Source organism: Meriones unguiculatus, chromosome 18, assembly GCF_030254825.1.
Source record: "Meriones unguiculatus strain TT.TT164.6M chromosome 18, Bangor_MerUng_6.1, whole genome shotgun sequence".
NCBI classification, from domain to species: domain Eukaryota; kingdom Metazoa; phylum Chordata; class Mammalia; order Rodentia; family Muridae; genus Meriones; species Meriones unguiculatus.
In genome coordinates, this window is record NC_083365.1 from 3796419 (window position 1) to 3820004 (window position 23586).

General features: G+C 39.3%; 3 pseudogenes; 2 read left to right on the plus strand and 1 right to left on the minus strand.

Moving 5' to 3' along the window:
- The first annotated feature begins 4050 nt into the window (after positions 1 to 4050).
- On the plus strand, positions 4051 to 5054 carry LOC110542000 (olfactory receptor 5D13-like; annotated as a pseudogene).
- Positions 5055 to 8443: 3389 nt separating this feature from the next.
- Positions 8444 to 9393, minus strand: LOC110542002 (olfactory receptor 1165-like; annotated as a pseudogene).
- Positions 9394 to 21658: 12265 nt separating this feature from the next.
- On the plus strand, positions 21659 to 22412 carry LOC110542003 (proteasome subunit alpha type-5-like; annotated as a pseudogene).
- The last annotated feature ends 1174 nt before the right edge of the window (positions 22413 to 23586 follow it).

Here is a 23586-nt window from a genome sequence, read left to right on the forward strand (position 1 = left end):
TTTTGCACTTGCTGAATGGGTCTTAAATCTAATTAGAGAGCTATTGTTTACCATGAATGTATGCATGGCATTACTATACTCTTAAAGCTCTCATGCTATGTTGGTCATTGTTGTGGTTCATGGGGGCTTTGCTAGAGAGAACTGCTGTTTTCTCCCCTCCTTTGGAAACTTGCATGGTATCTTCTATTCTGGTACCGCGAAAGTTAGTCCTCAGTTTATGCAATATTTTACAGTAGTTTTATAGATATATGTATGTATTTAAGTTTAAAGAATATTGGTATCTTATAAAATATTTCATAAGATATTTAATGCATTAAAATTGACTCTGAACAACTAGGAATAGCACTTCCTCAAGATCCAGCTATACCACTCCTAGGCATATGTACAAAAGAGACTCAAGTGCACAATAAGGACATTTGCTCAACCATGTTTGTAGCAGTTTTATTTGTAATAGCCAGAAGATGGAAACAACCAAGATGTTACTCAACTGAAGAATGGATGCAGAAATTGTACATCTACACAATGGAATATTACTCGGTAATGAAAAACAAGGAAATCATGAAATTTGCAGGGAAATGATGGGAACTGGAAAGGATCATTCTGAGTGAGCTATCCCAGAAGCAGAAAGACACACATGATATATACTCACCATATGGAAATATAATATAGGATAAACCCACTAAAATCTGTATACCTAAAAAAACTAATCAAGAGGGAAGACTCTGGCTAAAATGCTCAATCCCCATCCAGAAAGGCAAAGAGGATGGACATTAGAAGAAGAAGAAAACAGGAAACAAGTTAGGAACTTGCCACAGAGGGCCTCTGAAAGGCCTCTGAAAGCCCTGCAGACTATCAAAGCAGATGCTGAGACTTATGGCCAACTGTTGGGCAGACTGCATGGAATCTTATGAAAGAAGTGGGAAATAGTAAGATCTGGAGAGGACAGGAGCTCCACAAAGAGAGCAACAGAACCAGAAAATTTGAACACAGGGGGTCTTCCCAGAGACTCATACTCCAACCAAGTATCATGCATGGAGATAACCTAGAACCCCTGCACAGATGTAGCCCATGGCAGTTCAGTGTCCAAGTGGGTTTCATAGTAATGGGAAGAGGGACTGCCTCTGACATAATCTAATTGGCCTGCTCTTTGATCACCTCCCACTGAGCGGGAAACAGCCCTACCAGGCCACAGAAGATGACAATGCTGCCACTCTTGATGAGTTCTGATAGACTAGGATTAGAAGGAAGGGTAGGAAGACCTCTCCTATCAGTGGACTTGGGGAGGGGGGAGAAGGGGAAGGGAAGGGGGATCAGGAGGGGAGAAGGGAGGGGTTTATGGGGGATAGAAAGTGAATAAAGTGTAATTAATACAAGTTAAAATAAAAAAATGACTGAAAATTTTACTAACTTTAGATAAAAACCACAAACAAATATCACATGGGGTTTTGTTTCATCTAATTATTTGATTTGTGCCTCCAAGGCAATTCTTCAGTTAGATTTTCTAGGGTTCACATCCCCAAGGGGTCTGTGACATAAATGTAAGCCACAGTTTGGTGTTGGAATTCTCCTTTTTATTATCTCTTCCTTTCTCAATTAATACTGAGAATATTTTTGTAAAACTTATGTGATAGAAGTATTTTTTCTAACACAGTATTTGACATATGCAGTAAAACCTGTATTTTTTTACATTTTGAATTATATTTTTAAAATAAATTGAATTAATAGCAGAGGTACTATAGAGCCTATTAGTTTTATAAAGAGTCTCAAATGAATACATCAAAATTCTCTGCTTTGTGGTGAGTTTATTCAACTCTTATTTATTTTTTATTTTAGAAGAAAATTGATGTATGTCCCTAATCTTCTCAGGTTTTAAAATCTACGTGTGACTCTAATGTTTATAATAACCACAAAGTCCTGTTAAGTAGATGGATTTGTCATGATGTATATCACTGTATTTGTTAGTATGTAATCAATACTTTTGGAGCATTTTTACTTGTACATTACATATTTCTTCTTTGTATATACAATCACTTTAGTTTTAATCAATTACATGACACATGTGCTATACTTATTCCTAGTTATATCTCACCTCATATTAATTCTCAAAACAAAAACTGAGGATATGAATTATTTTTGATAATTCTGAGTTTCTAAAATACTCAATACGCTATTGAGCAAATACAGAAAATGTAATGAGAAAAGCAAAATGGCTCTCACCAGAAAACCAGAAATGAATTTCCTCTTTACAGATACACAAGCATAACATGGACACAGCACACAAGCCACCAAACAAATGGACACAGATGACAGACACTTCCTGAACCAAATGGGTGACTTTAAACTTTAACCTCAAGTTCATTAAAATGAACACAGACTACAATAAGTGGATCCAAAAGTATATGTTGAAAAGATGTGTCAGAACTTATTGAAACCATGCTTGTTATTGGTGGAAAAGATTTCTCTTTCAACCCTAAGTTGCTCAGTTTTTTTAAGAAGAGGGTCAGAGAAAGAACACAGATTTGGGTAGAGGTTAAAATTTCTACCCAAACATTCTATTTAGACATAAAACATTCTATTTAGATATAAAACATTCTATTTAGATATAAAACATTCTATTTAGATATAAAATTTTGGCTCAATATAATTTGTGTGAAATATGTAAATGTAAAATGTATAAATCTTATAGCTAGAATCAATGAAATCCAAATAGTTGAAAGAAAACTACACATATATGCCAATGATATTTTCATATGCAGGACACAAGTCTAATGTTATCTTAAAGAATGAAATCAAAATATAGAAAAACAGTAAGGTTTTTAATTTTGGCACACAGACATGTTACGGTTATCTTATGTAAAATTTTGTTAATTTTGTTTTAGACGCATCAGGCAAGAGTAGAGGTCTGATCTCTGATATTAGAAATAAATTGGGACTTTGTACCGATGTTCATTTAGGTGTCATCCACCCAAAGAGCATCAGACCCTTCCGATACCTTTTTCTCAGAGGCGGGACCTGGGGCATCAACCCGCATGCAATCAGACATGTTCTTCTCTGGGTCCAAAGCGGCTGACCCTGAGTGCAGTGCTTAGCCTCGCATCCTGAGCGTATCATTTTAGCTTTTTATGGTATCCAACCATGCTTGGGGAGACTGTCCTGCTTCAATGGCTGTAAAGGCCTGAATGATCATGGCTGCATCACACTGTTGTGAGACTCTAATCTTGCATATATCCTGATGCGTCTAAAACAAAAAAGGGGAACTGTAGAGAGCTGCGGAATGCTATGCCTTAAAGATGGAGCTGGTTTCCGCCTTCCACCTTCCGGATGGTGAGTGCTCTCTGTCAGGAACAACTCCACATTTGGCTAAGGCCGAGGATCTGGCTTGCTTCCATGTATGTGGACCTATCTGCATTGCCCCCGTGGCACGCCTGGGTTGGCTACCCAGAGGCTATTTAAGCTGTGGGCTGGCTTTCCCCGGGGTCCGAGGATTGTTCAATGTTCCTGAATAAACTGCATTGAAAAAAAAAATAAATAAATAATAAAGAAAAAAAATTTTGTTAATTTTATGCTGTGTATTATGTTAGGGTCAGTAAGTACTTATAATGTACTTCTAAGGAAAATGTAATTAGATAGTAAAAAAGAGTAATTGCAACATTTTCGGAAGAACATAGCACATATAGAAATAACCCATTCTATTTTTTTTACATAATTGGAATTTGTTTAAATACGTAAGAAATTAAATGATCTGAGGTTTCACTGTGATTGCTGTTTTGTTTAACTAAGATGTGTCTCGATACACCATGAATTTACAGTACACCTGCTACAGCAGGCAATAACATATTCTATGACTTCATAGTGAGATTTTATCCTTTGTCTATGTGATTCACCTCTGATCTTGTGAATTGTTATGTTATTCTGGAGTACACATTTGTAAAATATATAGGAAAAAGAACTTATATTATACTCTGTCAATTGGTGTTTGGAATTTAATTTAATATAACCAGTGAAATACATTTCTATGTGGCTCTTTATGAATAATCATTAAAATTCCAAATGTTTTTCCAAGCTGTCTTATTTGATTGCTTTTCTGTTTCAATTTTTCTATTTTTAACCTGGGATCAGGAAAGCCAGACTTCTTGGGTGACCTTTATCCTCGTGGGCTTTTCTGAGTACCCTGACCTCCAGGTGCCCCTGTTCCTCCTGTCCCTGACATTGTACACAATCACTGTGCTGGAAACCTGGCATGATTGCCGTCATCAGGGTCAATACAAAGCTCTGTAGTACTCCCATGTACTTTTTCCTTAGTCACCTGTCCTTTGTGCATTTCTGTTACTCAAACACTGTTGGGTGTTTCTGTTGTAACACCCAAACTCTTAGAAAACTTGAATTTGGAAGACAGAACCATCTCCTTCTCAGGCTGCATCATGCAGTTCTTCTTTGCATGTACATTTGTGGTGATGGAAATTTACATGTTAGTAGTGATGGCCTATGACCAGTTTGTGGCAGTGTGTAATCCTCTGCCTACAGTGCTGTGATGTCCCCTACCTAAGCTGTGCTCCTTTTTAGTGGGTGCATCATACTCTTGGGGTCTAATCTGTTCCCTGACACTTACTTTTTGCTGAGATTATCCTTTCAAGGAGTTAATATCATAAATAATTTGTGTGTGAGCATGCTGCTATTGTGGCTGTATCCCACTCTGACCCTTATATTAGCAAGAAGATTACTTTTTTCTGTGCTACATTTAATGAAATTAGCAGCCTGGTCATTATTCTTACCTCCTATGTTTTCATTGTCATCACTGTCGTGAAGATGCCTTCCATCGGGGCCATAGTAAAGCCTTCTCTACACGTGCCTCCCACCTGACTGCTATTATTACTTTTCATGGAACCATCCTTTTTCTTTACTGTGCACCTAACACCAAGAGCTCATGGCTCATGGTCAAGGTGGCCTCAGTGTTCTACATAGTCTTCATCCCTATGTTAAATCCCCTGATATATAGTTTCAGGAATGGAGATATCAAGGCTACCGTCAGGAAGGTGATCAGTAAAATCCTATGATGCCATTTGTTGTCATGTTTGTGTAATTTGTTTATTCATTCAAAGCTGTGCAAAATTTTGCACAATTGTGCAAAATTTCCAAGATTTCTAAAATGATTGACAGACTAATATTAAAAAACAACAGTGAGTTTAACTCCAACTTAGCTGGCTATTCAAAAATCTATTACTTTGAAGTTGAGTATTCTTCCATAAAATAAGCAAAACAACAATGACTTTTCTGTTCAAATAAACATTTTGAACAGAAAGTCAGCATGCACAATTTTTAAGTTAGCATACATTAATGATGAAATAAATTTCTGTTTTCTGTTTTAGTCATTGGAAAAATGAATATATACATACAAGAAATATGTTGAAATTTTTTCATAATTAGTAGGCTGTTTAATTGTCCCAACTAAATTATATAGCTTTTCTACTATTGCTTGCTAATCATGACTGATATATTTTGGGATTTTGAAATCTTGGTAAAATTCAGTGCACTGCAATGTTAATTCTATTATCAATTGCAAACTATAGTCTTTTCTTCTTTATAATTTTAACTTATATCCAAAATAAATATTGTAGTTTCCCTTATTAATAATCATTAATAACAAACTTATGCAACCAAAGGGTTCTAATTGTTTAAAAATAAACATCAATATCTCAACAAATTATGCACTTTACCTATAGGGCTACATTGCTTATTCATATGTGGAAGTCTGTAAATCATACATGATATACATTTAGCCAAATGCTTAGCCAAGGACTGTATACATTTAAATAAAATAATATTTTGAACAAAAAATACTACTCAGCAATTAAAAACAAGAACATCATGAAATTTGCAGGCAAATGGTGGGATCTAGAAAAGATCATTCTGAGTGAGCTATCCCAGAAGCAGAAAGACACACATGATATATACTCACTTATAAGTGGATACTAGACCTATAAGATAGGATAAACATACTAAAATCTCTACACCTGAAGAAGATAAATAAGAAAGAAGACCCAGGGTAAGATAGGTAAGATGATCAATCTTCACTTAGAAAGGCAAAAGGGATGAACATTAGAAGTAGGAGAAAACAAGCAGCAGAACAGAAGTCTACTACAGAGGACCTCATAACCAAACCTTGGGCAGAGTGCAGGGAATTATATGAAAGGATAGGGAGTTAGTATGACCTGGAGAGGACAGGAGCTCCACAAGGACCAAATATATCTGGGCACAGGGGTCTTTTCTGATAGTGTTTCTCCAACCAAGGGCCATGCATGGATATAAGCTAGAACCCCTGCTAGGATATAGCCCAGGGCAGCTCAGTATCCAAGTGGGTTTCCCTAGTAAGAGGAAAAGGGGATGTCTGACATGAACTCAATGGCCGGCTCTTTGACTTCCCCCAACCCCAGGGAGGAGCAGCCTTGCTAAGCCACAGAGGAGGACATTGCAGCCAGTCCTGAATAGACCTGATAAGTTAGGGTCAAAAGAAAGGGAAGGAAGACCTCCTTTATCAGTAGACTTAGAGAAGGACAGGGAGGAGATGGGGGGGTGGGATTGGGAGGGAGTGAATGAGGGAGGGGGCTACAGCTGGCATACAAAGTAAATAAACTATGATTAATATAAAAAATAAAAGTTAACAAAAAGTCAATGGTAGCTCAAGGGTGTAACATGGTCACCAAAATAGAGGAAGTCTTCTGAAGAGTAAAAGTTTTTGTTTTTTTTTAAAGATAATTATGGATCATAGCAAATTAGCCATAGCCCAATTTTGCCAACCTGGTCGCACCTAGTAGCAGAAATATACTCAGTATGCAGAACACATAATGCTTTTACAGATGTGAGTTCGTGTCCTAGCACCCATATTGGTCAGCCCACAACTGATTGTAACTTAATTTCCAAAGGATTCAGCACAAACTTCTGACTTTCATGGGCACTGAATTCAAGTGCATAAGGCCACACTCTGAAATGTACTTAATAATTAAAGATAAAATGTTCTTAAATAAGATACATGCAAAGAAAAAAATCCTGATGAATCCTGTGAAGGGAATGGCTCCATTCTCAAAATTTGATTTTCTGGCAGTTTGTGAGTAATAACAGTAGAGAAAAGAAATAAAAAAAAGAAATAGGATAAGGCAGATATAGCACAGATAAGCAATATATTTAAAAGCATATATTAAAAACTAAGTATGATTTAAATGACAATATAAATACTTCTCTGAACAAAATTATTAATGTTTTAGCTAGTGTTAGTAGGTTCTAAACTTTAAATTTTTAAATGTATAAGTTTCAGGTGTGTAGGCAAAAGTAAATTTTATGATCTCAGAACCTGCAGTTAGATACTGTGGTTGAAAAGAAAGTTATGAACATTATAATTCATTCAATATAGTGATTTCTTAGTGAGCAAAGGCAGGAAACATGAAGTTTGTCGAGTATGCATAATATAATATGCTTTTTATTGTTTACTGGGTAGGAAAAGGGTAATTATCATTCACACGTACTCATATATGAATGTTTAGGTACTCATGCACAATTACAAACATGCATACAAGAAAGAGAATATAAGTGACAAGAAAGGAAAGGAAAGGATATATACAAAGAAAAAGAAATGGAAAAGAAGAATAAAATGAAAAGAGAAATACAAAATATAACAGAAGTAAAATTTGGACATCATTAGAGGACCACGATTTAACTATCTCCATTCTAAGGCAATACCATAATTTCTAGTCTCTATAAAGTTATTTATTGTAAATATTTTATCGGTCACACACACATATCACCTCATACCAACAATTTTCCAAATATTTTATTTTTATTTCATCATTTTATTATTAGAAATTTAAGCAGAGTGCAGGGAATCTTAGGAAAGAAGTGGGAAATAGTAAGATTTGGACAGGACAGAAACTCCATAAGGAGAGCAACAGAACCAAAAAAAAAAAAAAATATGAGCACAGGGGTCTTTCCCGAGACTGCTATTCCAACCAAGAACTATACATGGAGATAACCTAAGACCCCTGCACAGATGTAGCCCATGGCAGTTCAGTATCCAAATGGGTTCCATTGTAATAGGAACAGGGACTGTCTCTGACATGAACTGATTGGCCTGCTCTTTAATTACCTCCCCCTGTTGGAGAAGCAGCATTACCAGGCCACAGAAGAAGACAAGGCAGCCACTCCTGATGAGACCTAATTGACTAGGATCAGAAGGAAGGAAAAGGGGTCCTCCCCATCAGTGGATTTGGGGAGGGGCATGCAGGCAGAGGGTGGAGGAAGGGAGGAATTGGGATGGGAGGAGGGAGGGAACTATGGGAGGGATACAAAGTGAGTAAAGTGTAATTAATAAAGAAAAATAAATTTAAAAAAGAAGAAAAAAAAGAAATTCAAGAATAAAGAAATTAATAGAAATACTTTAGGTATGTGTTTATAATTAATGAGAAAGGACTTTTAAGTGGATTAGCTTTCTCACAATCTCCTTTACATCCTTATTTCTTAGACTGTAAATAAGAGGATTGAGCATAGGGATGACCATGCCGTAAAACACAGTGACTATCTTAACAACCAGCAGTGAGCTCTTCGACCTGAGCACACAGTATAGAAGGAGAATAATTCCATGGCAGAAGGAGATGGCAGTCAGGTGCGGGGCGCAGGTAAAAAATGTTTTTTGTAGTGCTCCTTTAGTAGGAATCCTGATGACAGTGATAAAGAAGACAACAGAGGAGACAATGATGATCAGGAGATTACATATCTCATTGAACATACAAATTAAGAAGCATACCATCTGGCTGAAGGAAGAATCCGAGCAGGCTGCAGAGAGGATGGCCGTGTACTCACAGCAAAAGTGGTTGATGGTGGTAGATCTACAGTAAGATAGTGCCAAAAGAAAATAAGTGAGTGTGGTGGCACACGGCCCACCCCAGAGGTACATTCCAGTTACCAGGAGGCCACAGAGCCCATGAGACATGACCATTGTGTACAGCAGGGGGTTTCAAACGGCCACAAAGTGATCATAGGCCATGACCGCTAAAATGAAACTTTGGGTAAACACACAAGCACAGCCAAAGTAAAACTGGATTATGCATCCCTTGAGTGACATAGATCCATAGATCCGTCCTTTGTTATCAGGAGGTCTAAGAATTTCGGTGCAATCACGGTGGTGTAACAAAGATCAACAAAAGATAAATGGCTAAGGAAAAAGTACATAGGAGTGTGGAGTTTGGCATTGATCCTTACGACCAACATCAAACCTAGATTTTTCAAAACAGTGATGGTGTATATGACCAAAAACATCAGGAACAAAGGCACTTGTAAGTTTGGATACTCTGAGAATCCCGAGAAGAAACATAAGGCTCCAGTACTCTGGTTCCCCTGATGCTGCATTTGGAACTTTCTTTGAGGAGATCAGGATGTTCATTCAAGGTAGCAGGATACCGTGGAAAGTGTTGATATTATGAAAAGAAACAGATGAGTATGTCTTAATTCATGTCACAACATACACCAACAGGTATTTCCAAAGAACATAGCTTGTTTTTTTAATCATAGATTGTTTCTTAGATCAGTTGGGAGGAAAAACATCATCTCAGTTAATTTACACCAAGAAATCATTAACAAAACTTTGTAAATATTTTAATGTTATCGTGCAAGCATAGCCTACACTCCAAACTGCATAGAAATCCCAGTCAGCCATCTAAGTCTTGAGACTACTTTCTCTGATAATATTGGTACCAGAATACAGCTTCTAAACAAAGCTGTTAATATATAGGTATGCTTAACAGCTTTAGAGTCCCAAATAACTCTTCTCAAAGAATATTGGGGATATTATTGGAAAAGATTAAAACATTTTTGATAGATTATATGGTGATTGCTTTTTACTGTCTGTCTCCTTTATTTCTGTCTTCCTGTCTCTGTGTAAGACTCTAAAATAGAAAATTTGGTTATTATTAGTTATAAATATTAAAACATTGCCTAAAAGAAAATAAATTACATAGATTTTTGTACATCTCAGAAAATGGATATTCATGAAAAGGGATGTGGTATAAAATCCTGAATTGTTTTAAACCACAATTATACAAAAAATGTAAAAATAATTGAATTTTGTTAATGAATTTAGCATCATAAGCATGCTTTTATCATGTTTATATTTTTTTCACATGTAAACATTTTCTTTTTTTTAATTTTCTTTTTTCTTATCAGTTACATTTTATTAACTCTGTATCCCAGCCATGTCCTGCTCCCTCATTCCCTCCCAATACCACCCTCCCTCCCTCATCTCCACCGTTCCCCTTTCCAAGTCCACTGATGGGGGGGACCTACTCCCCATTCATCCGATCCTGTTTTATCAGGTATCTTCAGGACTGGCTGCAAAGCCCTCCTCTGTGGCCTAACAGGACTGCTCCTCCCTTGGGGGATGGGGAGGTCAAAGAGCTCAAGAGGTCATTGAGTTCCTGTTAGATATAGTCCTTGTTCCCCTCACTATAGGAAACCAATTGGTTACTGAGCTACCACAGGCTACATCTGAGTAGAGGTTCTAGGTTATATCCATACATGGTCCTTGGTTGAATGTCAGTCTCAGAAAAGACCCTGTGCCCAGATATATTTGGTCCTTGTGGAGTTCCTATCCTTTCCCCATCATACTACTCCCCTTCTTTCATATGATTCCCTGTACTCTGCCGAAGGTTTGGTCATGAGTCTTTGTATCTGCTTTGAAAACACTGCTAGTTTTCAAACACTGCTAGTTAGAGTCTTTCAGATGTGCTCAGTAGACTCCTGTCATACGTTCAATGCACATCCCATCTGTCTTTCTAAACGAGGATTGATCATCTTACCCCATGTCCACTCTCTTGATTATCTTTTTTAGGTATATAGATTTCATTATGTTTATCATATCTTATAGGTCTATATAAGTGAGTATATACTGTGTTTGTCTTTCTCCTTCTGGGATATTTCACTCAGAATGATCTTTTCTAGATCCCACCATTTGCCTGCAAATTTCATGATTTCCTCGTTTTTGATTGCTGAGTAGTATTCCATTGTGTAAAAATACCACAATTTCTGTACCCATTCTTCCGTTGATAGACATCTGGGTTGTTTCCAGGTTCTGGCTATTACAAATAAAACTGCTATAAACATGGTTGAGCAAGTATCCCTTTTGTGTACTTGAGCAAACTTTGGGTATATACCTAGCAGTGGTATAGCTGGGTCTGGAGGAAGCACTATTCCTATTTGTCTTAGAAAGCGCCAGATAGCTTTCCAGAGTGGTTGTACCAGTTTACATTCCCACAAGCAGTGGAGGAGGGTTCCCCTTTCTCCACAACCTCTCCAGCATGTGTTGTTGCTTGAGTTTTTCATCTTGGCCATTCTGATGGGTGTAAGGTGAAATCTCAGGGTCCTTTTGATTTCCATTTCCCTGATGGCTAATGAAGATGAGCATTTCTTTAAGTGTCTCTGCCATTCGATATTCCTCTGTCAAGAATTCTCTGTTTAGCTCTGTTCCCCATTTTTTAAGTGGATTACTTGGTTTGCTGCTTTCCAGCTTCTTTAGTTCTTTGTATATACTGGATATTAGTCCTCTGTCAGATAAAGGGTTAGTGAAGATTCTTTTCCAATCTGTAGGCAGTCGTTTTGTTTTGATGACGGTGTCCTTTGCTTTACAGAAGCTTTTCAGTTTCATGAGGTCCCATTTACTGATTGTTGCTCTTAGAGCCTGTGCAGTTGGTGTTCTGTTCAGGAAGTTGTCTCCTGTGCCAATGAGTTCTAGGCTGTTCCCCACTTTTTTTCCACTTGATTTAGAGTATCTGGTTTTATGTTGAGGTCCTTGATCCACTTTTACTTTAGTTTTGTGCAGGGTAATAAATATGGATCTATTTTAATTTTTCTACATGTAGACATCCAGTTGGTCCAGCACCATTTGTTGAAGATGCTGTTCTGTTCAGGAAGTTGTCTCCTGTGCCAATGAGTTAAAGGCTGTTCCCCACTTTTTCTTCTAACAGATTTAGAGTATCTGGTTTTGTGTTGAGGTCTTTGATCCACTTGGACTTTAGTTTTGTGCAGGGTGATAAATATGGATCTATTTTCATTTTTCTGCATGTAGACATCCAGTTGGACCAGCACCATTTGTTGAAGATGCTGTCTTTTTTCCATTGAATGGTTTTGGCTTCTTTGTCAAAAATTGAGGATTCATAAATGTGTGGGTTTATTTCTGGATCTTCTATGTGGTTCCATTGATCCTCCTTTCTGTTTTTATGCCAATACCATGCAGTTTTTATTACTATTGCTCTGTAGTACAACTTGAGATCGGGATGCAGATACCTCCAGATGATCTGTTGTTATACAGGATTGTTTTGGAGATTCTGGGTTTTTTGTTTCTCCATATGAAGCTGAGAATCTTTTTTTCAAGGTCTGTAAAGAATTGAGTTGGTATTTTGATGGGAATTGCATTGAATCTGTAGATTGCTTTTGGCAGGATAGCCATTTTCACAATATTAATCCTACCATTCCATGAGCTCGGGAGATCTTTCCATCTTCTGATATCTTCTTCAATTTCTTTCTTCAGAGACTTGAAGTTTTTCTCAAACAGGTCTTTCACTTGCTTGGTTAGTGTCAACCCAAGGTACTTAATGTTATTAGTGGCTATTGTGAAGGATGTTGTTTCCCTAATTTCTTTCTCGGCCTTTTGTCTTTGGTATACAGGAGGGCTTCTGATTTTTTTGAGTTGATTTTGTATCCTGCCACTTTGCTGAAGGTGTTTATCACCTGGAGGAGTTTTCTGGTTGAATTTTTGGGGTCACTCATATATACTATCATATCATCTGCAAATTGTGACACTGTGACCTCTTCTTTTCCGATTTGTATCCCCTTGATCTCCTTTAGTTGTCTTATTGCTCTGGCTAGGACTTCAAGTACTATGTTGAAGATGTATGGAGAGAGTGGGCAGCCTTGTTTTTTCCCTGATTTCAGTGGGATTGATTTAAGTTTCTCTCCATTGAGTTTGATGTTGGCTATAGGCTTGCTGTATATTGCCTTTACTATGTTTAGGTATGTGCCTTGTATCCCTGATCTCTCCAAGACTTTAAACATGAATGGGTGTTGGACTTTGTCAAATGCTCTTTCAGCATCTAGGGAGATGATCATGTGGTTTTTCTCCTTCAGTTTGTTTATGTGGTGGATTACATTGATTGATTTCCATATGTTGAACCACCCTTGCATGCCTGGGATGAAGCCTACTTGGTCATGGTGGATGATATCTTTGATGTGTTCTTGGATTCGGTTTGCAAGTATTTTATTGAGTATTTTTGCATCAATGTTCATAAGAGAGATAGGTCTGAAGTTCTCTTTTTTTGTTGGGTCTTTGTGTGGTTTAGGTATCAGGGTGACTGTCGCTTTATAGAATGAGTTTGGTAACGTACCTTCTGTTTCTATTTTGTGGAATAGTTTGAGGAGAATTGGTGTTAGCACTTCTTTGAAGGTCTGATAAAATTCTGCGCTGAAACCATGTGGCCCAGGGCTTTTTTTGGAGGGGAGAATGTGAATGACTGCTTCAATTTCCTTGGGGGATATATGACTATTCAGTCTTTCTACCTGATCTTGACTTAATGTTGGAAGATGGAATCTATCAAGAAAATTGTCCATTTCATTTAGGTTTTCAAATTTTGTGGCATATAGGCTTTTGTAGTATGACCTAATGATTGTTTCAATTTCCTCAGTGTCTGTAGTTATCTCACCCTTTTCATTTCTGATTTTGCTGATTTTGATAGATTCTCTCTGCTTTTTAGTTAGTTTGGCTAAGGGTTTGTCTTTCTTGTTGATTTTCTCAAAGAACCAGCTTTTTGTTTCATTGATTCTTTGGATAGTTTGATTCATTTCTAATTGATTGATTTTAGCCCTCAGTTTGATTATTTCCAGCCGTCTGCTCCTCTTAGGTGTATCTGCTTCTTTTTTTTCTAGGGTTTTCAGTTGGGCCATTAAATTGTTTGATTTTGATGTTAAGAATTTCTTCTTGCAGGCACTTAGTGCTATAAATTTTCCTCTGAGCACTGCTTTCAATGTGTCCCATAAATTTGGGTATGTTGTACCTTCCTTTTCATTAAATTATAGGAAGTCTTTCTTTATTTCTTCCTCAACCCAGCTGTCATTGAGTAACAAGTTGTTCAGTTTCTATGTGGGTGTTGGCTTTTTGTTATTTCACTTGTTGTTGAGGTCCAGCTTTAGTCCATGGTGGTCAGAGAATGCAAGAGATTATTTCAATCTTTGTGTATCTGTTGAGGCTTGCTTTATGACCAACTATATGGTCTGTTTTGGAGAAGATTCCATGCAGTGCTGAAAAGAAGTTACACACTTTTGAGTTTGGATGAAAAGATCTGTAGATGTCTGTTAGGTCCATTTGATTTAGGGACTCTGTAAGTGTTTTTATTTCCCTATTTGTTTTCTGTCTAGTTGATTTGTCCCTTGGTGAGAATGGAGTGTTGAAGTCTCCCACTATTAAGGTATTAGGATCAATGTGTGATTTAAGCTTTAATATTGTTTCATTTACGAATGTAGGTGCTCTTGTATTTGGGGCATAAATATTCAAAATTGTGATGTCCTCTTGGTGGATTTTTCCTTTGATGAGAATATAGTGGCCCTCCTTATCTTTTTTGATTAACTTGGGTTGAAAGTCTATTTTATTAGATATTAGGATGGCTACTCCAGCTTGTTTTCTGGAGCCATTTGCTTGAAAAACATTTTTCCAGCCCTTTACTCTGAGGTAATATTTATCTTTGTTGCATACATGTGTTTCTTGGATGCAAAAGAATGTTGGATCCTGTTTCCACAACCATTCTGTTAGTCTGTGTCTTTTTTTGGGGGAGTTGAGTCCGTTAATATTGATAGATACTAGTGACCAACAATTGTTACTTGCTTTTGATGTGGGGTTGGTGGTGTCACTGAGTTTCATTGCTTGTATTCTTTTCAATTTTTGTTGTGTACTTATCTATTTCCTCTGTTTCCTGAGATGTAGTTGTTTACTTTAGTTTGGAGTTTCCCTTCTAGTAACTTCTGTAGAGCTGGGTTACTATGTAGATATTTTTTAAATTTGGTTTTGTCATGGAATATTTTGAATTCTCCGTCTATGTTGATTGAATGTTTTGCTGGGTATAGTAGTCTGGGTTGGAATCTGTGGTCCCTTAAGGACTCTATGATTTCTGTCCAGGCCCTTCTGGCTTTCATAGTTTCTGTTGAGAAATCTGGTGTGATTCTGATAGGTCTACCTTCATATGTTACTTGGCCTTTTTCCCTTGCTGCTTTTAGAATGTTTTCTTTGTTCTGTAGGTTCAATGTTTTGAATATGATGTGACATGAAGAATTTCTTTTCTGGTCTAGTCTACTTGGTGTTCTGTAGGCCTCTTGTATGTTTATGGCCATCTCCTTCTTTAAGTTGGGAAAATTTTCTTCTATAATTTTTTTGAAAATATTTTCCAGACCTTTGAGCCTGATGTCTTCTTTTTCTCCCACTCCTATTATTCTTAGATTTTGTCTTTTCATGGTGTCCTTGATTTCTTGGATGTTTTGTGTTTAGAACTTTTCTGATTTTATTTTTTCTTTGAGAGACATGTCAATTTCCGCAAGTGTATCTTCGGCTCCTGAGATTCTTTCTCCATCTCTTGTATTCTGTTGGTGATGCTTACCTTTGTAGTTCCCGATCTTTTCTCTATGTTCTCCAGCTCCTGGTTTTTCTCTATTTGTGTTTTCTTTTTTGATTCTAATTCTGTTTTCATGTCTTGCACCATTTCCTTCATCTGTTTGAATGTAGAGTCCTGCTTTTCAATGACAGCTGCTATTTTTTTGTCTGTTTCCTCTCTATGTATCACTAATTATGCCTCTACTTCTTTGGCTATAATTGCCTGTATTCCTATGAGAGCTTTGTTTATTTTTTTCTTTATTTGCCTTCATTTGTGTGGACATTTCTTTGAGAGGTTTGTGTATTTCTTCTTTGTTTGCCTCAATTTTCCTGGTCATTTCTCTGAGAGCTCAATTTGTTTCCTCTTGGTTTGTCTCGATTTCTTTGGCCATTTCTCTGAGGGCTTTGTTCATTTCATCTTTATGGGCCTCTAATAGCTGGAGAAACATAGTTTTGAGGTCATTGTCTTGTATATCTAGTGAATTGAAGTGTCCATTTTTTTGTGGGGTTGCTGGTGAGGTCATTATGTCCTGATTTTTGTTGGGAGTGTTTTTATGTCTACCTCTAGCCATCTGGTTATGTATAACCCTCACTGTTTGTTCCTCGAGTTTGTAGTTCGGGCTATGTGTTATGGTTTCAGTTTTGCCTAAGTAAGGAATGTGACGCTGGTGCTATTCGCATGAGCTTTTAGTGGGCACAGTGTGCATGCACGGATTCTCTGACTATTGCAGTGGCCTGCAGGCCACTATTATGTAGTTCTGTCTGAGATCCAGGGATTGTTTGCCTGGATTACAGTGGTGGACCCAGAAGGCAGAGGCTTCAACGTTGGGGTCGCTATCTCAAGAATCCCTATGATGCCCATACTAGGGTTGTGGGTGGCAGGGATCTCATCTGGTTGCTTCTGTAGAGAGGCCCTGGGTCTGAGGCAAACTCTCCCTAGAAGGCTCACTCACCCTCTTGCAGGACCAGTTGGAATGCACAGGTGTTCCCCTTGCTCTCTATTCTCTGATTTGGTCCTGCTGCGGAAAATGTGCCGGTAGGCTAACAGTTAGCTCTGTGACACTGTGGCTGCAGGACTTGGTGTCTACCTTTCCTGTGTGCTGCCTCTCTATCCTTTCCCTCTGCCAGGAGGAGTTATGTTGACTGGTCCCGGGGTAGCGCGGGAGCGGGAAAGAGTTAGGTTGAGTGTTCTCAATCCCAGATCCTGGGCCCAGATCTCTCTTCCAGAAGCAGCATGGCGGAAGAACCTATGTTTGCTGATTCTGATAGAATACCAGGTAGGGTTGAGTGTCCTCAGATCCAGAGCTTGGGTCTCTCTGCTAGGGGCCGCTGGGTGAGCTGGAGAGGGGGTGCTGTGTCCTGTGGCAAGCTGCCTCTCTGTCCTTCCCCCCTGACCTTCCCCTCTGCTAGGGCAAGCTTATGGCGGTGCTCTCAGGGGAGTGCCAGAAGGGGTTGGGACTTCTCAGCCCGATCCTGAGCCAGGGTTTCTCTGCCAGGGGTTGGGCGGGAGTGGTGATAGGACTTGGGTTTAGACCTTATTGCTGGACCCAGGAGAATCTCAGGACGTGTTGTGTTAAATGACCACAGTCCCAGATCCCGAGCTGAAGTTTGTTTGCTAGGAGCAGCCGGCACCACTGGGATCCTGGCACTGTGAAGCCACTGTACACCTCTCTATCCTTCTGCTCTGCCGCGGCAGGGTTATGGCAGCGTTTGGGAGAGTGCCTGAAAGGATTGGGTTTTCTCAGCCTCAATCTCAAGTTGGGGTACAGACAATGTGGTCTGTGGCAGATTCTGCTGGATGCCTCCTGCCTCCTCCGAAGAGGGAGTAGGGATTTTGAGCTGGGAGCACAGCTGCTCTCTGCGTGTGATGGAGCTCAGTTGTGATGGTGGTGGGTACCCGTGGTCAGCGAGACCTTCCAGGGAAAGACTGGGTGACCTGTGATCAGTCTCGCAACTTTCCTTCTCTGTGGGATGTTTTTGCGACTGGGACTCCCAGTCTCTGGCACCCTTGTCCCCACCGATCAGCCTGGGAAAGTGATCGGGACCCTCAGGCATGCTGCTCCAGCCTGGAGACCCAAAGCCCGTGTTACCCGGGATCTCTTCCCGGTTCTGGCTGGGCGGCCCGAGAGTGGACCCGACTGATTCCCATGCTGTGGGAGCCTCCCCTCACCTGGGAAACACGACTGCTGTAGTTTTAGGGCCCAGAGTTCAGTCTCCCGGTTGCTGCACGGAGAGTGTTGTCCCGCTTCTCAAACACAGTGCTCTCTCCCGGCGCCGCCATCTTGGCCCTCATGTTTATATTTTTAAACATTTTTAATTTTTACTTTTTATATTAATTACAGTTTATTCACTTTGTATCCCAGTTGTAGCCCCATCCTTCCTCCCCTCCAAATCCATCCTTTCCTCCCCCATCTCATCCTATTCCCCTCTCCAAGTCCACAGACAGGAGAGGTCCTCTTCCCCTTTCATCTGACCCTAGCTTATCAGGTCTCTTCAGGACTGGCTGCATTGTCCTCCTCTGTGGCCTGTCAAGGCTGCTCCCCCATCCAGGGGAGGCTGTCAAAGAGCTAACCATTGAGTTCATGTCAGAGACAGTCCCTGTTTCCTTTACTAGGAAACCCACTTAGATACTAAGCTGCCATGGGCTACATCTGAGGAGGGGTTCTAGGTTATAGCTATGAAAGGTCCTTTGTTGGAGTATCAGTCTCAGAAAAGATTACTGTGCCCAGATATTTTGGTTCTGCTGCTATCCTTGTGGAGATCCTGTCCTCTCCAAGTCTTACTATCTCTCCTGTCTTTCCTAAGATTCTCTACACTCTGCCCACAGTTTGTTTATGAGTCTCACTATCTCTTTCATACAATGCTGATTACAGTCTTTCAGAGGCCCTCCATGGAAGGCTACTGTCCATGTTTATTTTTATTTTTATTTGTTTTTTAATTATTTACAATTTGCTCATTGTATATCCCAATTGTGCCCCTACCTCAACTCCTCCCTGGCCAACCTGCCTCACTATTTTCTCCTATCCCCTTCTTCTAGTCCACCAAAAGGGGGAGTTCTACTCTGCCATCTGCCCACAGCTTTTCAAGTCTCTTTAGGACTGCCTGGATCCTCTTTCTCTGTGGCATGTCACCCTGGGCTCAGATATTTTAGCTTTGTTGGTCTCCTTGTGATGCAAACAGGATAGACACCAGAAGCAGAGGAAGAAAGTGAACAGGATGGGAACCTACTATAGAAGGTCCTCTGAAAGGCTCCACCCAACTGAACAGAAGCAGATGCTGAGACTCACAGCCAAACTCTGGGCAGAGTACAGGGAGTCCTGTGGAAGAAATTTGGGGTAGAAGGACAGGGAGGGTACAGGAATCCCATACGGGAGTCAACAAAGAATAGAACCTGGATTTTATGTCACAAGATGCCAAAAAAGAAAAAAAAAAGTCAGTACTCCACGGACTATTCTAATGTAAGACAGGTTTGCAAGCTTACGTCCTTTTCAGTACTCACTCAATTTTCAGAAAAATGGATGGAACTAGAATAGATCAAACTGAGTGAGATAACCTAGAAGCAGAAAGAAACGCATGACATATTTACATATAAGTGGATATTAGACATATAATAGAAAATAAACATACTGAAATCTACAGTCCTAAACAAGATAAACAAGAAGGAGGACCCTAGGGAAGAGGCTTAATGCTCATTCATAAGGACACACAAGATAGACATCAGAAGTATGAGAATACAGGGAAGAGGACAGGAGCCTTCCACAGAGGATATTTGAAAGACTCTACCCATCAAGGTATGAAGCAGATGCTGAGACTCATAGCCAAACTTTGGGCAGAGTGTAGGAAATCTAATGGAAAAAGGAGGAGATAGAAAGACCTGGAGGGACAAGAGCTCCCAAAGGAGAGCAGCAAAGCCAACATATGTGGGCCCATGTGGGCCTGCAGAGACTGATGCACCATCCAAGGAGTATGCATGAAGAGGACCTCAACACCTACTCAGATGTAGACAATAGGAAGCTCAGTCTTCAGGTTTTTTTCCATAGTAAGGGGATCAAAGGCTGTCACTGACATGGACTCTGTTGCCTGCTCTTTGATCACTTCCCCCTGTGGGGTGGCTATTGCCAGGCCACAGAGGAAGAATATGTAGGCAGTTTGGTTGAGGCTTTATAGGCTAGAGGTAGATGGTAGGGGAGGAAGGCTCCTCCTTTCTGAGAAATAGGGAAAGAGGGAGAGAGGGTGGGACCAGGAGGAGACAAAGGAGGAGGCAATAATCAGGGTGTTGCCTCATCTTCTCTCAGCTCCCTCTCTTCTACGTTCTCATCCAAATACATACCTCTTCAATTTCCTCTGAAGCAAAGACCAGGCCTCCAAAAGACTGCAAAAGACTGACAGCCAAACATAGCAAAACAAAATACAATAAGACAAGGAAAAAGCCTTCATATTGAGTCTAGATTCATCTTGTTTTACATTTGAAGATTATAAGCATTAAAAAATGAATCTATCTTCTCCAGATCTTACTGTTTCCTACTTCTTTCTTAAGATTCCCTGCACTCTGCCCAAAGGTTGCCCATAAGTCTCAGTATCTACATTGATAGTCTGCAGGACAAAGCTTTTCAGAGGTCCTCTGTGTCAGATCTGGAGAGGACAGGAACTCCATAAGGAGAGCTTCAGAACCAAAAAAATCTGAGCACAGGGGTCTTTCCTGAGACTGCATTCCAACCAAGGACTATGCATGGAGATAACCTAAGACCCCTGCACAGATGTAGCCCATGGCAGTTCAGTATCCAAGTGGGTTCCATTGTAATAGGAACAGGGACTGTCTCTGACATGAACTGATTGGCCTGCTCTTTAATTACCTCCTCCTGAGGGGGAAGCAGCATTACCAGGCCACAGAAGAAGACAAGGCAGCCACTCCTGATGAGACCTAATTGACTAGGATCAGAAGGAAGGAAAAGGGGTCCTCCCCTGTCAGTGGAGTTGGGGAGGGGCATGCAGGCAGAAGGTGGAGGAAGGGAGGAATTGGGATGGGAGGAGGGAGGGAACCACGGGGGTGGATACAAAGTGAGTAAAGTGTAATTAATAAAGAAAAATAAAAGAAAAAAAGAAATGAATTTATTGCTTTCAATTTTATTAAAATGTAAGTTTCCAGTTATTCCCTACACACCTCTGAATTTCATATGTTATAATATTTTATTGACTATTAGCATATTCAATTTCTTTACAACATCTATTATACGTAGAGAAGTAAAATGAAAGATGTGCACATAGGCTTTATATATTTAACCACAATAGAGGTCCAGTGGATTGTTTTTTAAGACATGATTTTCTTATTGAATATCTACATTCTTGAAATATGATACAGCCAATATATACTAATTAGTATACAATATATGCAAACATTTTCTAATAAAATGTTTTAAGGTTTTGCAAGAATAATATACAACATAAAACCATAGCCAACAGTTCCATATTTAATTGTTTAAACTATTTCCTTCAAGATCACAAATCAGTAATCAGTTTTAATTTTCATGTCCTTGAGGTTTTTATGACATATACTTATGACATATTTTAGTGGTGGGATTTATTTTTCATATATGATATTATTTATGACTTCTATGTTTTTTTAAAACATGTAGTTGCTAAGTAAAATTTCCTGAGAAGAGGTCAAAAAGCTGCTTTTTTTTTTTTGAGTTACCTAATTACCTTGTAGAGACCTGCTCCTGAATAGTTTTATCTTCTCTAGGAAATTCTGTTTGTCATCAAGCTTGGGAAAGGCCTAGTTCCCGAGATGACTGAGCCTATTGACTTCCATTATCTTCTGAGCATCCTGCTATTGGCAGGCCTAAGTGTTGTGAGTTGCATTAGCTTCTTGAGTATTAAGAGCCAGTCTCCTGAGAGGTGAGTAGAGTCCTTGGTGCTGTGGTGGTGTGGTGGATTAGGGTGCTGCTTGTAGTCATGTGGCCCTTTCTGCTGCCGACTCCTTTTGTCTTCACCATGTTTTTCCCTCAGTCTGAGTATGACAGGGATGTGAATACTTTTTCTCCCAAAGGAAGTTTATTTCAAGTGTAGTATGTCATTGAGGCTACCAAGCTTGGTTCTATGGCCATTGTCATCCAAATATCAGAGGATTTATGTCTAGCTGTGGAAAAAAGAATCACCACCCCACTAATGGAGCCTAGCAGCATTGAGAACGTTTTAGAGACTGATGCTCATATAAATTGTGCCATGAGTGGCCTAATTGCTGCTGCTAAAACTGTAATTGATAAAGTCAGAGTGGAGACACAGAACCACTGGTTCACCTATGACAGTGGAGAGTGTGGTTCAGGTTGTGTCCAAACTGGCTTTGCAGCTGGGAGAAGAAGATGCAGATCCAAATGCCATGTCTCGTCCCTTTGGAGTAGCACTTTTGTTTGGTGGAGTTGATGACTCATCACATAGACTCATCTGGGATTTTTGTCCAGTGTGATGCTAGAGCAATTAGCTTTGCTTCAGAGGGTGCCCAGAGCTCCTTGCAAGTTTACCACAAGTCTATGACACTGAAAGAAGCCAACCAGTCATCAGTCATCATCCTCAATAAAGACATGGAAGAGAAGTTGAATCAATTAGCATTGAGCTAGCCAAGGTAGAGCCTGGTCAGAATTTGCACATGTTCACAGAGGAGGAACTAAAGGAGGTGATCAAGGACATTTTAATGAGGAGGCATCCTCAGACATGTGTGGGACAATTTCAGTTCTCTAATTGCCCTTAAACCTTATTTGCACCTCTTATTTCATGGAAAATATTCAAAAAACATGTGTTTTTCTTCATCTTGTCTATACTGAACAAAAATTCTGAAATTAAAAAATTGATAGATACTGTCTCCTTCATTCGTGAATATTTTAATATAATTTTTATTTATTACAATTTATTCACTTTATATCCCAGCTGTAGCCCCACCTTCATCCCCTCCCAATTTTGCCCTCTCTCTTTTCCTCCCTTTCCTCTCTCTCTTCTTCATTTCCTACCATGCCCTATCCCCAGTCCACGGATAGTGGAGGATCTACTCCCCTTCCATCTGACCCTGGCCTATCAGGTATTATCAAGTGTGTCTTTCATAGTCTTCCTCTGTGTCCTGGTCAGACTGCTCCCACCTCAGGGGGAGGTGATCAGAGAGCCAACCACTGAGTTCATGTCAGAGATAGCACCTGCTTCCCTTATTGGGGCCCATTTGGAGACTGAGCTGCCATGGGCTACTTCTGTGCAGGGGGTCCAAGTTACCTCCATGAATGGTCCTTGGTTAAAGTATCAGTCTCAGAAAAAAACACCCTAGGCCCAGAATTTTTTGGTTCTGTTGTTCTCCTTGTATAGCTCCAGATACTTCAAATCTTTCTAACTTGCTTTCATAAGATTCCCTGCACTCTGCCCAAAGTTTGACTATGAATGTCAGCATCTGCTTTAATACCATGCTAGGTAGAATCTTTCAGAGACCCTCTGTGGTAGGCTCCTTTCTTGTTCCATATTTTCACTTTCCTCTGATATCTATCCCATTTTCCTTTCTGAATACAGATTGAGCATCTTACCCAGGGTCCTCTCCTTCTCCTTGCTTAGCTTCTTTAGGTGTACAGATCTTAGTATGATTATCCTTATTCTAAGGAAAGAGCTGCAGAACAATTGAAAATATAAAATACAAACAATCAAAAGAAATTTTGGACTTTTGTTTTCATGTCTGTGTTTAACATCAAAGTGTTCAACCTGAACAAATGTGCCTTGGTACAATATTAAATAAATAATTTGGTACTGTTGTATTTATCTGAAATTATTCAGATTTTTAATTTAAATTTAGAAGAAAATGTTTTTCTATTATTCCATCAAGAGAACAAACAAAGATCTCAGTGAAATTAGAACGAAAAAAAAATTGCAATAGAAATGTGTTTTACCGAGGG